The sequence below is a fragment of the Styela clava genome, chromosome 6 (genome assembly GCF_964204865.1).
Source record: "Styela clava chromosome 6, kaStyClav1.hap1.2, whole genome shotgun sequence".
NCBI lineage: Eukaryota > Metazoa > Chordata > Ascidiacea > Stolidobranchia > Styelidae > Styela > Styela clava.
Genome location: NC_135255.1, coordinates 4,865,001 through 4,880,000, shown reverse-complemented (window position 1 = coordinate 4,880,000; position 15,000 = coordinate 4,865,001). Strand labels below are relative to the sequence as shown.

The following is a 15,000-nucleotide window of genomic DNA, read 5'->3' as shown; positions in this document are numbered from 1 at the left end:
GCACCCTTTTCTCGGTGGCTGGCGGCCGAGAGAGTGCTGCGTCGCCGGCATCGGCGTCGAAAGAAGCCGAGCCGAAAAAAGTTAAAGTACAAACGTGCAAGCATACTAACCTAACCCTAGGTAATGCATGTCAGAGCGAAAGACAGTAAACTCGAATGAGCCAAGAAAGAGCGGTGCGGGGCCGGTCGGAGCGCACCCTTTTCTCGGTGGCTGGCGGGCGAGAGATTGCTGCGTCGCCGGCATCGGCGTCGAAAGAAGCCGAGCCGAAAAAAGTTAAAGTACAAACGTGCAAGCATACTAACCTAACCCTAGGTAATGCATGTCAGAGCGAAAGACAGTAAACTCGAATGAGCCAAGAAAGAGCGGTGCGGGGCCGGTCGGAGCGCACCCTTTTCTCGGTGGCTGGCGGGCGAGAGAGTGCTGCGTCGCCGGCATCGGCGTCGAAAGAAGCCGAGCCGAAAAAAGTTAAAGTACAAACGTGCAAGCATACTAACCTAACCCTAGGTAAGGCATGTCAGAGCGAAAGACAGTAAACTCGAATGAGCTAAGAAAGAGCGGTGCGGGGCCGGTCGGAGCGCACCCTTTTCTCGGTGGCTGGCGGCCGAGAGAGTGCTGCGTCGCCGGCATCGGCGTCGAAAGAAGCCGAGCCGAAAAAAGTTAAAGTACAAACGTGCAAGCATACTAACCTAACCCTAGGTAAGGCATGTCAGAGCGAAAGACAGTAAACTCGAATGAGCTAAGAAAGAGCGGTGCGGGGCCGGTCGGAGCGCACGCTTTTCTCGGTGGCTGGCGGCCGAGAGAGTGCTGCGTCGCCGGCATCGGCGTCGAAAGAAGCCGAGCCGAAAATAGTTAAAGTACAAACGTGCAAGCATACTAACCTAACCCTAGGTAATGCATGTCAGAGCGAAAGACAGTAAACTCGAATGAGCCAAGAAAGAGCGGTGCGGGGCCGGTCGGAGCGCACCCTTTTCTCGGTGGCTGGCGGGCGAGAGAGTGCTGCGTCGCCGGCATCGGCGTCGAAAGAAGCCGAGCCGTAAAAAGTTAAAGTACAAACGTGCAAGCATACTAACCTAACCCTAGGTAAGGCATGTCAGAGCGAAAGACAGTAAACTCGAATGAGCTAAGAAAGAGCGGTGCGGGGCCGGTCGGAGCGCACCCTTTTCTCGGTGGCTGGCGGCCGAGAGAGTGCTGCGTCGCCGGCATCGGCGTCGAAAGAAGCCGAGCCGAAAAAAGTTAAAGTACAAACGTGCAAGCATACTAACCTAACCCTAGGTAAGGCATGTCAGAGCGAAAGACAGTAAACTCGAATGAGCCAAGAAAGAGCGGTGCGGGGCCGGTCGGAGCGCACCCTTTTCTCGGTGGCTGGCGGGCGAGAGAGTGCTGCGTCGCCGGCATCGGCGTCGAAAGAAGCCGAGCCGAAAAAAGTTAAAGTACAAACGTGCAAGCATACTAACCTAACCCTAGGTAAGGCATGTCAGAGCGAAAGACAGTAAACTCGAATGAGCTAAGAAAGAGCGGTGCGGGGCCGGTCGGAGCGCACCCTTTTCTCGGTGGCTGGCGGGCGAGAGAGTGCTGCGTCGCCGGCATCGGCGTCGAAAGAAGCCGAGCCGAAAAAAGTTAAAGTACAAACGTGCAAGCATACTAACCTAACCCTAGGTAATGCATGTCAGAGCGAAAGACAGTAAACTCGAATGAGCCAAGAAAGAGCGGTGCGGGGCCGGTCGGAGCGCACCCTTTTCTCGGTGGCTGGCGGGCGAGAGAGTGCTGCGTCGTCGGCATCGGCGTCGAAAGAAGCCGAGCCGAAAAAAGTTAAAGTACAAACGTGCAAGCATACTAACCTAACCCTAGGTAAGGCATGTCAGAGCGAAAGACAGTAAACTCGAATGAGCTAAGAAAGAGCGGTGCGGGGCCGGTCGGAGCGCACCCTTTTCTCGGTGGCTGGCGGCCGAGAGAGTGCTGCGTCGCCGGCATCGGCGTCGACAGAAGCCGAGCCGAAAAAGGTTAAAGTACAAACGTGCAAGCATACTAACCTAACCCTAGGTAAGGCATGTCAGAGCGAAAGACAGTAAACTCGAATGAGCCAAGAAAGAGCGGTGCGGGGCCGGTCGGAGCGCACCCTTTTCTCGGTGGCTGGCGGCCGAGAGAGTGCTGCGTCGCCGGCATCGGCGTCGAAAGAAGCCGAGCCGAAAAAAGTTAAAGTACAAACGTGCAAGCATACTAACCTAACCCTAGGTAAGGCATGTTAGAGCGAAAGACAGTAAACTCGAATGAGCCAATAAAGAGCGGTGCGGGGCCGGTCGGAGCGCACCCTTTTCTCGGTGGCTGGCGGGCGAGAGAGTGCTGCGTCGCCGGCATCGGCGTCGAAAGAAGCCGAGCCGAAAAAAGTTAAAGTACAAACGTGCAAGCATACTAACCTAACCCTAGGTAAGGTGTGTTAGAGCGAAAGACAGTAAACTCGAATGAGCCAAGAAAGAGCGGCGTACGGTGCGGGGCCGGTCGGAGCGCACCCTTTTCTCGGTGGCTGGCGGGCGAGAGAGTGCTGCGTCGCCGGCATCGGCGTCGAAAGAAGCCGAGCCGAAAAAAGTTAAAGTACAAACGTGCAAGCATACTAACCTAACCCTAGGTAATGCATGTCAGAGCGAAAGACAGTAAACTCGAATGAGCCAAGAAAGAGCGGTGCGGGGCCGGTCGGAGCGCACCCTTTACTCGGTGGCTGGCGGGCGAGAGAGTGCTGCGTCGCCGGCATCGGCGTCGAAAGAAGCCGAGCCGAAAAAAGTTAAAGTACAAACGTGCAAGCATACTAACCTAACCCTAGGTAATGCATGTCAGAGCGAAAGACAGTAAACTCGAATGAGCCAAGAAAGAGCGGTGCGGGGCCGGTCGGAGCGCACCCTTTTCTCGGTGGCTGGCGGGCGAGAGATTGCTGCGTCGCCGGCATCGGCGTCGAAAGAAGCCGAGCCGAAAAAAGTTAAAGTACAAACGTGCAAGCATACTAACCTAACCCTAGGTAATGCATGTCAGAGCGAAAGACAGTAAACTCGAATGAGCCAAGAAAGAGCGGTGCGGGGCCGGTCGGAGCGCACCCTTTTCTCGGTGGCTGGCGGGCGAGAGAGTGCTGCGTCGCCGGCATCGGCGTCGAAAGAAGCCGAGCCGAAAAAAGTTAAAGTACAAACGTGCAAGCATACTAACCTAACCCTAGGTAAGGCATGTCAGAGCGAAAGACAGTAAACTCGAATGAGCTAAGAAAGAGCGGTGCGGGGCCGGTCGGAGCGCACCCTTTTCTCGGTGGCTGGCGGCCGAGAGAGTGCTGCGTCGCCGGCATCGGCGTCGAAAGAAGCCGAGCCGAAAAAAGTTAAAGTACAAACGTGCAAGCATACTAACCTAACCCTAGGTAAGGCATGTCAGAGCGAAAGACAGTAAACTCGAATGAGCTAAGAAAGAGCGGTGCGGGGCCGGTCGGAGCGCACGCTTTTCTCGGTGGCTGGCGGCCGAGAGAGTGCTGCGTCGCCGGCATCGGCGTCGAAAGAAGCCGAGCCGAAAAAAGTTAAAGTACAAACGTGCAAGCATACTAACCTAACCCTAGGTAATGCATGTCAGAGCGAAAGACAGTAAACTCGAATGAGCCAAGAAAGAGCGGTGCGGGGCCGGTCGGAGCGCACCCTTTTCTCGGTGGCTGGCGGGCGAGAGAGTGCTGCGTCGCCGGCATCGGCGTCGAAAGAAGCCGAGCCGAAAAAAGTTAAAGTACAAACGTGCAAGCATACTAACCTAACCCTAGGTAAGGCATGTCAGAGCGAAAGACAGTAAACTCGAATGAGCTAAGAAAGAGCGGTGCGGGGCCGGTCGGAGCGCACCCTTTTCTCGGTGGCTGGCGGCCGAGAGAGTGCTGCGTCGCCGGCATCGGCGTCGAAAGAAGCCGAGCCGAAAAAAGTTAAAGTACAAACGTGCAAGCATACTAACCTAACCCTAGGTAAGGCATGTCAGAGCGAAAGACAGTAAACTCGAATGAGCCAAGAAAGAGCGGTGCGGGGCCGGTCGGAGCGCACCCTTTTCTCGGTGGCTGGCGGGCGAGAGAGTGCTGCGTCGCCGGCATCGGCGTCGAAAGAAGCCGAGCCGAAAAAAGTTAAAGTACAAACGTGCAAGCATACTAACCTAACCCTAGGTAAGGCATGTCAGAGCGAAAGACAGTAAACTCGAATGAGCTAAGAAAGAGCGGTGCGGGGCCGGTCGGAGCGCACCCTTTTCTCGGTGGCTGGCGGGCGAGAGAGTGCTGCGTCGCCGGCATCGGCGTCGAAAGAAGCCGAGCCGAAAAAAGTTAAAGTACAAACGTGCAAGCATACTAACCTAACCCTAGGTAATGCATGTCAGAGCGAAAGACAGTAAACTCGAATGAGCCAAGAAAGAGCGGTGCGGGGCCGGTCGGAGCGCACCCTTTTCTCGGTGGCTGGCGGGCGAGAGAGTGCTGCGTCGTCGGCATCGGCGTCGAAAGAAGCCGAGCCGAAAAAAGTTAAAGTACAAACGTGCAAGCATACTAACCTAACCCTAGGTAAGGCATGTCAGAGCGAAAGACAGTAAACTCGAATGAGCTAAGAAAGAGCGGTGCGGGGCCGGTCGGAGCGCACCCTTTTCTCGGTGGCTGGCGGCCGAGAGAGTGCTGCGTCGCCGGCATCGGCGTCGACAGAAGCCGAGCCGAAAAAGGTTAAAGTACAAACGTGCAAGCATACTAACCTAACCCTAGGTAAGGCATGTCAGAGCGAAAGACAGTAAACTCGAATGAGCCAAGAAAGAGCGGTGCGGGGCCGGTCGGAGCGCACCCTTTTCTCGGTGGCTGGCGGCCGAGAGAGTGCTGCGTCGCCGGCATCGGCGTCGAAAGAAGCCGAGCCGAAAAAAGTTAAAGTACAAACGTGCAAGCATACTAACCTAACCCTAGGTAAGGCATGTTAGAGCGAAAGACAGTAAACTCGAATGAGCCAATAAAGAGCGGTGCGGGGCCGGTCGGAGCGCACCCTTTTCTCGGTGGCTGGCGGGCGAGAGAGTGCTGCGTCGCCGGCATCGGCGTCGAAAGAAGCCGAGCCGAAAAAAGTTAAAGTACAAACGTGCAAGCATACTAACCTAACCCTAGGTAAGGTGTGTTAGAGCGAAAGACAGTAAACTCGAATGAGCCAAGAAAGAGCGGCGTACGGTGCGGGGCCGGTCGGAGCGCACCCTTTTCTCGGTGGCTGGCGGGCGAGAGAGTGCTGCGTCGCCGGCATCGGCGTCGAAAGAAGCCGAGCCGAAAAAAGTTAAAGTACAAACGTGCAAGCATACTAACCTAACCCTAGGTAATGCATGTCAGAGCGAAAGACAGTAAACTCGAATGAGCCAAGAAAGAGCGGTGCGGGGCCGGTCGGAGCGCACCCTTTACTCGGTGGCTGGCGGGCGAGAGAGTGCTGCGTCGCCGGCATCGGCGTCGAAAGAAGCCGAGCCGAAAAAAGTTAAAGTACAAACGTGCAAGCATACTAACCTAACCCTAGGTAATGCATGTCAGAGCGAAAGACAGTAAACTCGAATGAGCCAAGAAAGAGCGGTGCGGGGCCGGTCGGAGCGCACCCTTTTCTCGGTGGCTGGCGGGCGAGAGAGTGCTGCGTCGCCGGCATCGGCGTCGAAAGAAGCCGAGCCGAAAAAAGTTAAAGTACAAACGTGCAAGCATACTAACCTAACCCTAGGTAAGGCATGTCAGAGCGAAAGACAGTAAACTCGAATGAGCTAAGAAAGAGCGGTGCGGGGCCGGTCGGAGCACACCCTTTTCTCGGTGGCTGGCGGCCGAGAGAGTGCTGCGTCGCCGGCATCGGCGTCGAAAGAAGCCGAGCCGAAAAAAGTTAAAGTACAAACGTGCAAGCATACTAACCTAACCCTAGGTAAGGCATGTCAGAGCGAAAGACAGTAAACTCGAATGAGCCAAGAAAGAGCGGTGCGGGGCCGGTCGGAGCGCACCCTTTTCTCGGTGGCTGGCGGGCGAGAGAGTGCTGCGTCGCCGGCATCGGCGTCGAAAGAAGCCGAGCCGAAAAAAGTTAAAGTACAAACGTGCAAGCATACTAACCTAACCCTAGGTAAGGCATGTCAGAGCGAAAGACAGTAAACTCGAATGAGCTAAGAAAGAGCGGTGCGGGGCCGGTCGGAGCGCACCCTTTTCTCGGTGGCTGGCGGGCGAGAGAGTGCTGCGTCGCCGGCATCGGCGTCGAAAGAAGCCGAGCCGAAAAAAGTTAAAGTACAAACGTGCAAGCATACTAACCTAACCCTAGGTAATGCATGTCAGATCGAAAGACAGTAAACTCGAATGAGCCAAGAAAGAGCGGTGCGGGGCCGGTCGGAGCGCACCCTTTTCTCGGTGGCTGGCGGGCGAGAGAGTGCTGCGTCGTCGGCATCGGCGTCGAAAGAAGCCGAGCCGAAAAAAGTTAAAGTACAAACGTGCAAGCATACTAACCTAACCCTAGGTAAGGCATGTCAGAGCGAAAGACAGTAAACTCGAATGAGCTAAGAAAGAGCGGTGCGGGGCCGGTCGGAGCGCACCCTTTTCTCGGTGGCTGGCGGCCGAGAGAGTGCTGCGTCGCCGGCATCGGCGTCGACAGAAGCCGAGCCGAAAAAGGTTAAAGTACAAACGTGCAAGCATACTAACCTAACCCTAGGTAAGGCATGTCAGAGCGAAAGACAGTAAACTCGAATGAGCCAAGAAAGAGCGGTGCGGGGCCGGTCGAAGCGCACCCTTTTCTCGGTGGCTGGCGGCCGAGAGAGTGCTGCGTCGCCGGCATCGGCGTCGAAAGAAGCCGAGCCGAAAAAAGTTAAAGTACAAACGTGCAAGCATACTAACCTAACCCTAGGTAAGGCATGTTAGAGCGAAAGACAGTAAACTCGAATGAGCCAATAAAGAGCGGTGCGGGGCCGGTCGGAGCGCACCCTTTTCTCGGTGGCTGGCGGGCGAGAGAGTGCTGCGTCGCCGGCATCGGCGTCGAAAGAAGCCGAGCCGAAAAAAGTTAAAGTACAAACGTGCAAGCATACTAACCTAACCCTAGGTAAGGTGTGTTAGAGCGAAAGACAGTAAACTCGAATGAGCCAAGAAAGAGCGGCGTACGGTGCGGGGCCGGTCGGAGCGCACCCTTTTCTCGGTGGCTGGCGGGCGAGAGAGTGCTGCGTCGCCGGCATCGGCGTCGAAAGAAGCCGAGCCGAAAAAAGTTAAAGTACAAACGTGCAAGCATACTAACCTAACCCTAGGTAAGGCATGTCAGAGCGAAAGACAGTAAACTCGAATGAGCTAAGAAAGAGCGGTGCGGGGCCGGTCGGAGCGCACCCTTTTCTCGGTGGCTGGCGGCCGAGAGAGTGCTGCGTCGCCGGCATCGGCGTCGAAAGAAGCCGAGCCGAAAAAAGTTAAAGTACAAACGTGCAAGCATACTAACCTAACCCTAGGTAATGCATATCAGAGCGAAAGACAGTAAACTCGAATGAGCCAAGAAAGAGCGGTGCGGGGCCGGTCGTAGCGCACCCTTTTCTCGGTGGCTGGCGGGCGAGAGAGTGCTGCGTCGCCGGCATCGGCGTCGAAAGAAGCCGAGCCGAAAAAAGTTAAAGTACAAACGTGCAAGCATACTAACCTAACCCTAGGTAATGCATGTCAGAGCGAAAGACAGTAAACTCGAATGAGCCAAGAAAGAGCGGTGCGGGGCCGGTCGGAGCGCACCCTTTTCTCGGTGGCTGGCGGGCGAGAGAGTGCTGCGTCGCCGGCATCGGCGTCGAAAGAAGCCGAGCCGAAAAAAGATAAAGTACAAACGTGCAAGCATACTAACCTAACCCTAGGTAAGGCATGTCAGAGCGAAAGACAGTAAACTCGAATGAGCTAAGAAAGAGCGGTGCGGGGCCGGTCGGAGCGCACCCTTTTCTCGGTGGCTGGCGGCCGAGAGAGTGCTGCGTCGCCGGCATCGGCGTCGAAAGAAGCCGAGCCGAAAAAAGTTAAAGTACAAACGTGCAAGCATACTAACCTAACCCTAGGTAATGCATGTCAGAGCGAAAGACAGTAAACTCGAATGAGCCAAGAAAGAGCGGTGCGGGGCCGGTCGGAGCGCACCCTTTTCTCGGTGGCTGGCGGGCGAGAGAGTGCTGCGTCGCCGGCATCGGCGTCGAAAGAAGCCGAGCCGAAAAAAGTTAAAGTACAAACGTGCAAGCATACTAACCTAACCCTAGGTAAGGCATGTCAGAGCGAAAGACAGTAAACTCGAATGAGCTAAGAAAGAGCGGTGCGGGGCCGGTCGGAGCGCACCCTTTTCTCGGTGGCTGGCGGCCGAGAGAGTGCTGCGTCGCCGGCATCGGAGTCGAAAGAAGCCGAGCCGAAAAAAGTTAAAGTACAAACGTGCAAGCATACTAACCTAACCCTAGGTAAGGCATGTCAGAGCGAAAGACAGTAAACTCGAATGAGCCAAGAAAGAGCGGTGCGGGGCCGGTCGGAGCGCACCCTTTTCTCGGTGGCTGGCGGCCGAGAGAGTGCTGCGTCGCCGGCATCGGCGTCGAAAGAAGCCGAGCCGAAAAAAGTTAAAGTACAAACGTGCAAGCATACTAACCTAACCCTAGGTAAGGCATGTCAGAGCGAAAGACAGTAAACTCGAATGAGCCAAGAAAGAGCGGTGCGGGGCCGGTCGGAGCGCACCCTTTTCTCGGTGGCTGGCGGCCGAGAGAGTGCTGCGTCGCCGGCATCGGCGTCGAAAGAAGCCGAGCCGAAAAAAGTTAAAGTACAAACGTGCAAGCATACTAACCTAACCCTAGGTAAGGCATGTCAGAGCGAAAGACAGTAAACTCGAATGAGCTAAGAAAGAGCGGTGCGGGGCCGGTCGGAGCGCACCCTTTTCTCGGTGGCTGGCGGCCGAGAGAGTGCTGCGTCGCCAGCATCGGCGTCGAAAGAAGCCGAGCCGAAAAAAGTTAAAGTACAAACGTGCAAGCATACTAACCTAACCCTAGGTAATGCATGTCAGAGCGAAAGACAGTAAACTCGAATGAGCCAAGAAAGAGCGGTGCGGGGCCGGTCGGAGCGCACCCTTTTCTCGGTGGCTGGCGGGCGAGAGAGTGCTGCGTCGCCGGCATCGGCGTCGAAAGAAGCCGAGCCGAAAAAAGTTAAAGTACAAACGTGCAAGCATACTAACCTAACCCTAGGTAAGGCATGTCAGAGCGAAAGACAGTAAACTCGAATGAGCTAAGAAAGAGCGGTGCGGGGCCGGTCGGAGCGCACCCTTTTCTCGGTGGCTGGCGGCCGAGAGAGTGCTGCGTCGCCGGCATCGGCGTCGAAAGAAGCCGAGCCGAAAAAAGTTAAAGTACAAACGTGCAAGCATACTAACCTAACCCTAGGTAAGGCATGTTAGAGCGAAAGACAGTAAACTCGAATGAGCCAATAAAGAGCGGTGCGGGGCCGGTCGGAGCGCACCCTTTTCTCGGTGGCTGGCGGGCGAGAGAGTGCTGCGTCGCCGGCATCGGCGTCGAAAGAAGCCGAGCCGAAAAAAGTTAAAGTACAAACGTGCAAGCATACTAACCTAACCCTAGGTAAGGCATGTCAGAGCGAAAGACAGTAAACTCGAATGAGCTAAGAAAGAGCGGTGCGGGGCCGGTCGGAGCGCACCCTTTTCTCGGTGGCTGGCGGCCGAGAGAGTGCTGCGTCGCCGGCATCGGCGTCGAAAGAAGCCGAGCCGAAAAAAGTTAAAGTACAAACGTGCAAGCATACTAACCTAACCCTAGGTAATGCATGTCAGAGCGAAAGACAGTAAACTCGAATGAGCCAAGAAAGAGCGGTGCGGGGCCGGTCGGAGCGCACCCTTTTCTCGGTGGCTGGCGGCCGAGAGAGTGCTGCGTCGCCGGCATCGGCGTCGACAGAAGCCGAGCCGAAAAAAGTTAAAGTACAAACGTGCAAGCATACTAACCTAACCCTAGGTAAGGCATGTCAGAGCGAAAGACAGTAAACTCGAATGAGCCAAGAAAGAGCGGTGCGGGGCCGGTCGGAGCGCACCCTTTTCTCGGTGGCTGGCGGCCGAGAGAGTGCTGCGTCGCCGGCATCGGCGTCGAAAGAAGCCGAGCCGAAAAAAGTTAAAGTACAAACGTGCAAGCATACTAACCTAACCCTAGGTAAGGCATGTTAGAGCGAAAGACAGTAAACTCGAATGAGCCAATAAAGAGCGGTGCGGGGCCGGTCGGAGCGCACCCTTTTCTCGGTGGCTGGCGGGCGAGAGAGTGCTGCGTCGCCGGCATCGGCGTCGAAAGAAGCCGAGCCGAAAAAAGTTAAAGTACAAACGTGCAAGCATACTAACCTAACCCTAGGTAAGGTGTGTTAGAGCGAAAGACAGTAAACTCGAATGAGCCAAGAAAGAGCGGCGTACGGTGCGGGGCCGGTCGGAGCGCACCCTTTTCTCGGTGGCTGGCGGGCGAGAGAGTGCTGCGTCGCCGGCATCGGCGTCGAAAGAAGCCGAGCCGAAAAAAGTTAAAGTACAAACGTGCAAGCATACTAACCTAACCCTAAGTAAGGCATGTCAGAGCGAAAGACAGTAAACTCGAATGAGCTAAGAAAGAGCGGTGCGGGGCCGGTCGGAGCGCACCCTTTTCTCGGTGGCTGGCGGCCGAGAGAGTGCTGCGTCGCCGGCATCGGCGTCGAAAGAAGCCGAGCCGAAAAAAGTTAAAGTACAAACGTGCAAGCATACTAACCTAACCCTAGGTAATGCATGTCAGAGCGAAAGACAGTAAACTCGAATGAGCCAAGAAAGAGCGGTGCGGGACCGGTCGGAGCGCACCCTTTTCTCGGTGGCTGGCGGGCGAGAGAGTGCTGCGTCGCCGGCATCGGCGTCGAAAGAAGCCGAGCCGAAAAAAGTTAAAGTACAAACGTGCAAGCATACTAACCTAACCCTAGGTAATGCATGTCAGAGCGAAAACAGTAAACTCGAATGAGCCAAGAAAGAGCGGTGCGGGGCCGGTCGGAGCGCACCCTTTTCTCGGTGGCTGGCGTGCGAGAGAGTGCTGCGTCGCCGGCATCGGCGTCGAAAGAAGCCGAGCCGAAAAAAGTTAAAGTACAAACGTGCAAGCATACTAACCTAACCCTAGGTAAGGCATGTCAGAGCGAAAGACAGTAAACTCGAATGAGCTAAGAAAGAGCGGTGCGGGGCCGGTCGGAGCGCACCCTTTTCTCGGTGGCTGGCGGCCGAGAGAGTGCTGCGTCGCCGGCATCGGCGTCGAAAGAAGCCGAGCCGAAAAAAGTTAAAGTACAAACGTGCAAGCATACTAACCTAACCCTAGGTAAGGCATGTCAGAGCGAAAGACAGTAAACTCGAATGAGCTAAGAAAGAGCGGTGTGGGGCCGGTCGGAGCGCACCCTTTTCTCGGTGGCTGGCGGCCGAGAGAGTGCTGCGTCGCCGGCATCGGCGTCGAAAGAAGCCGAGCCGAAAAAAGTTAAAGTACAAACGTGCAAGCATACTAACCTAACCCTAGGTAAGGCATGTCAGAGCGAAAGACAGTAAACTCGAATGAGCCAAGAAAGAGCGGTGCGGGGCCGGTCGGAGCGCACCCTTTTCTCGGTGGCTGGCGGGCGAGAGAGTGCTGCGTCGCCGGCATCGGCGTCGAAAGAAGCCGAGCCGAAAAAAGTTAAAGTACAAACGTGCAAGCATACTAACCTAACCCTAGGTAAGGCATGTCAGAGCGAAAGACAGTAAACTCGAATGAGCTAAGAAAGAGCGGTGCGGGGCCGGTCGGAGCGCACCCTTTTCTCGGTGGCTGGCGGCCGAGAGAGTGCTGCGTCGCCAGCATCGGCGTCGAAAGAAGCCGAGCCGAAAAAAGTTAAAGTACAAACGTGCAAGCATACTAACCTAACCCTAGGTAATGCATGTCAGAGCGAAAGACAGTAAACTCGAATGAGCCAAGAAAGAGCGGTGCGGGGCCGGTCGGAGCGCATCCTTTTCTCGGTGGCTGGCGGGCGAGAGAGTGCTGCGTCGCCGGCATCGGCGTCGAAAGAAGCCGAGCCGAAAAAAGTTAAAGTACAAACGTGCAAGCATACTAACCTAACCCTAGGTAAGGCATGTCAGAGCGAAAGACAGTAAACTCGAATGAGTTAAGAAAGAGCGGTGCGGGGCCGGTCGGAGCGCACCCTTTTCTCGGTGGCTGGCGGCCGAGAGAGTGCTGCGTCGCCGGCATCGGCGTCGAAAGAAGCCGAGCCGAAAAAAGTTAAAGTACAAACGTGCAAGCATACTAACCTAACCCTAGGTAAGGCATGTCAGAGCGAAAGACAGTAAACTCGAATGAGCTAAGAAAGAGCGGTGCGGGGCCGGTCGGAGCGCACCCTTTTCTCGGTGGCTGGCGGCCGAGAGAGTGCTGAGTCGCCGGCCTCGGCGTCGAAAGAAGCCGAGCCGAAAAAAGTTAAAGTACAAACGTGCAAGCATACTAACCTAACCCTAGGTAAGGCACATCAGAGCGAAAGACAGTAAACTCGAATGAGCCAAGAAAGAGCGGTGCGGGGCCGGTCGGAGCGCACCCTTTTCTCGGTGGCTGGCGGCCGAGAAAGTGCTGCGTCGCCGGCATCGACGTCGAAAGAAGCCGAGCCGAAAAAAGTTAAAGTACAAACGTGCAAGCATACTAACCTAACCCTAGGTAAGGCATGTTAGAGCGAAAGACAGTAAACTCGAATGAGCCAATAAAGAGCGGTGCGGGGCCGGTCGGAGCGCACCCTTTTCTCGGTGGCTGGCGGGCGAGAGAGTGCTGCGTCGCCGGCATCGGCGTCGAAAGAAGCCGAGCCGAAAAAAGTTAAAGTACAAACGTGCAAGCATACTAACCTAACCCTAGGTAAGGCATGTCAGAGCGAAAGACAGTAAACTCGAATGAGCTAAGAAAGAGCGGTGCGGGGCCGGTCGGAGCGCACCCTTTTCTCGGTGGCTGGCGGGCGAGAGAGTGCTGCGTCGCCGGCATCGGCGTCGAAAGAAGCCGAGCCGAAAAAAGTTAAAGTACAAACGTGCAAGCATACTAACCTAACCCTAGGTAAGGCATGTCAGAGCGAAAGACAGTAAACTCGAATGAGCTAAGAAAGAGCGGTGCGGGGCCGGTCGGAGCGCACCCTTTTCTCGGTGGCTGGCGGCCGAGAGAGTGCTGCGTCGCCGGCATCGGCGTCGAAAAAAGCCGAGCCAAAAAAAGTTAAAGTACAAACGCGATGCTAATGAGCGAGCCGTTGTCTCGACTAATATGTAGGGGGCGTTCGATCGAGCGTCTGGCTTGAGCGCTTGTCGGCCTAGCAGAACGGTCGCATTGTTATGCCCGGGTTTTAGGCACCGCTGCAGGCGGCCGGCAGAGCTCTTGTTTGTGCGAAACTGAATGGATCGAGCCCGAGAGAGGGCGAGCAAAGAAAAAACGCAAATCGCTCCGCCTGGCACTGCCGGCGAGAGCGTGGACGTCGCGGCCAGCGACTGTCGAAGCTGAGTACGGCCGCAGGCGATCGCCTCGGTCTTAAACGAATGCGACGAGCACGCGCCGGGCGGCCCAGCAAGGGCCGAGCGCAGCTGTCGCAGCTATCTGGTTGATCCTGCCAGTAGTGATATGCTTGTCTCAAAGATTAAGCCATGCAGGTGCAAGTACGAGTTCTCGTAAAGCGAAACTGCGAATGGCTCATTAAATCAGTCTTGGTTTATTTGGTCTCGTAAGCGAAGTGGATAACTGTGGTAATTCTAGAGCTAATACATGCATTAAGCGCCGACTTCGGGAGGCGCGCTTTTATCAGATCAAAACCGACCGGGTTCGTCATGTGACGTTTGATGACTCTGGATAACCACGCGGATCGTACGGTCTCTGCACCGACGACGTATCATTCAAGTGTCTGCCCTATCAACTGTCGAAGGTACGCTACGTGCCTACCTTTGTGATAACGGGTAACGGGGAATCAGGGTTCGATTCCGGAGAGGGAGCCTGAGAAACGGCTACCACATCCAAGGAAGGCAGCAGGCGCGCAAATTACCCATTCCCGACACGGGGAGGTAGTGACGAAAAATAACAATACAGGACTCTAACGAGGCCCTGTAATTGGAATGAGTACATCCTAAAACTCTTAACGAGTATCCATTGGAGGGCAAGTCTGGTGCCAGCAGCCGCGGTAATTCCAGCTCCAACAGTGTATGCTAAAGTTGTTGCTGTTGAAAAGCTCGTAGTTGGATTTTGGGCGAGCGCCGCCGGTCCGTCGCAAGGCGTGTCACTGGTTGCGTTCGCCTCACCTTCGGTTCTCCGTCGGTGCTCTTGACTGAGTGTCGGCGGTGGCCGATAAGTTTACTTTGAAAAAATTAGAGTGTTCAAAGCAGGCTGTTCGCCTGCATAGTGTTGCATGGAATAATGGAATAGGACCTCGGTTCTATTTTGTTGGTTTTCGGAGCACGAGGTAATGATTAAGAGGGACAGACGGGGGCGTCCGTACTCTGCCGTTAGAGGTGAAATTCTTGGATCGGCGGAAGACGAACTACTGCGAAAGCATTCGCCAAGAATGTTTTCTTTAATCAAGAGCGAAAGTCAGAGGTTCGAAGACGATCAGATACCGTCCTAGTTCTGACTATAAACGATGCCAACTAGCGATCGGGAGGCGTTACCATGACGACCTTTCCGGCAGCTTCCGGGAAACCAAAGTCTTTGGGTTCCGGGGGAAGTATGGTTGCAAAGCTGAAACTTAAAGGAATTGACGGAAGGGCACCACCAGGAGTGGAGCCTGCGGCTTAATTTGACTCAACACGGGGAAACTCACCCGGCCCGGACACAGGTAGGATTGACAGATTGAGAGCTCTTTCTTGATTCTGTGGGTGGTGGTGCATGGCCGTTCTTAGTTGGTGGAGCGATTTGTCTGGTTAATTCCGATAACGAACGAGACTCTGGCATGCTAAATAGTTACGCGACCTTCTCGGTCGGCGTCTAACTTCTTAGAGGGACTAGTGGCGTTTAGCCACACGAGATTGAGCAATAACAGGTCTGTGATGCCCTTAGATGTCCGGGGCCGCA

At 55.3% G+C, this 15,000-nt stretch overlaps 1 non-coding gene across 1 annotated transcript in view; it reads left to right on the top strand.

The window, feature by feature from the left end:
• The first annotated feature begins 13,536 nt into the window (after positions 1–13,536).
• The window catches only part of LOC144424942 (small subunit ribosomal RNA), a 1,810-nt gene continuing 346 nt past the window's right edge, over positions 13,537–15,000 (top strand). The window contains exon 1 of the ribosomal RNA XR_013477160.1: positions 13,537–15,000. This exon is cut by the window's right edge and continues 346 nt beyond it. This is a non-coding gene — a ribosomal RNA (small subunit ribosomal RNA).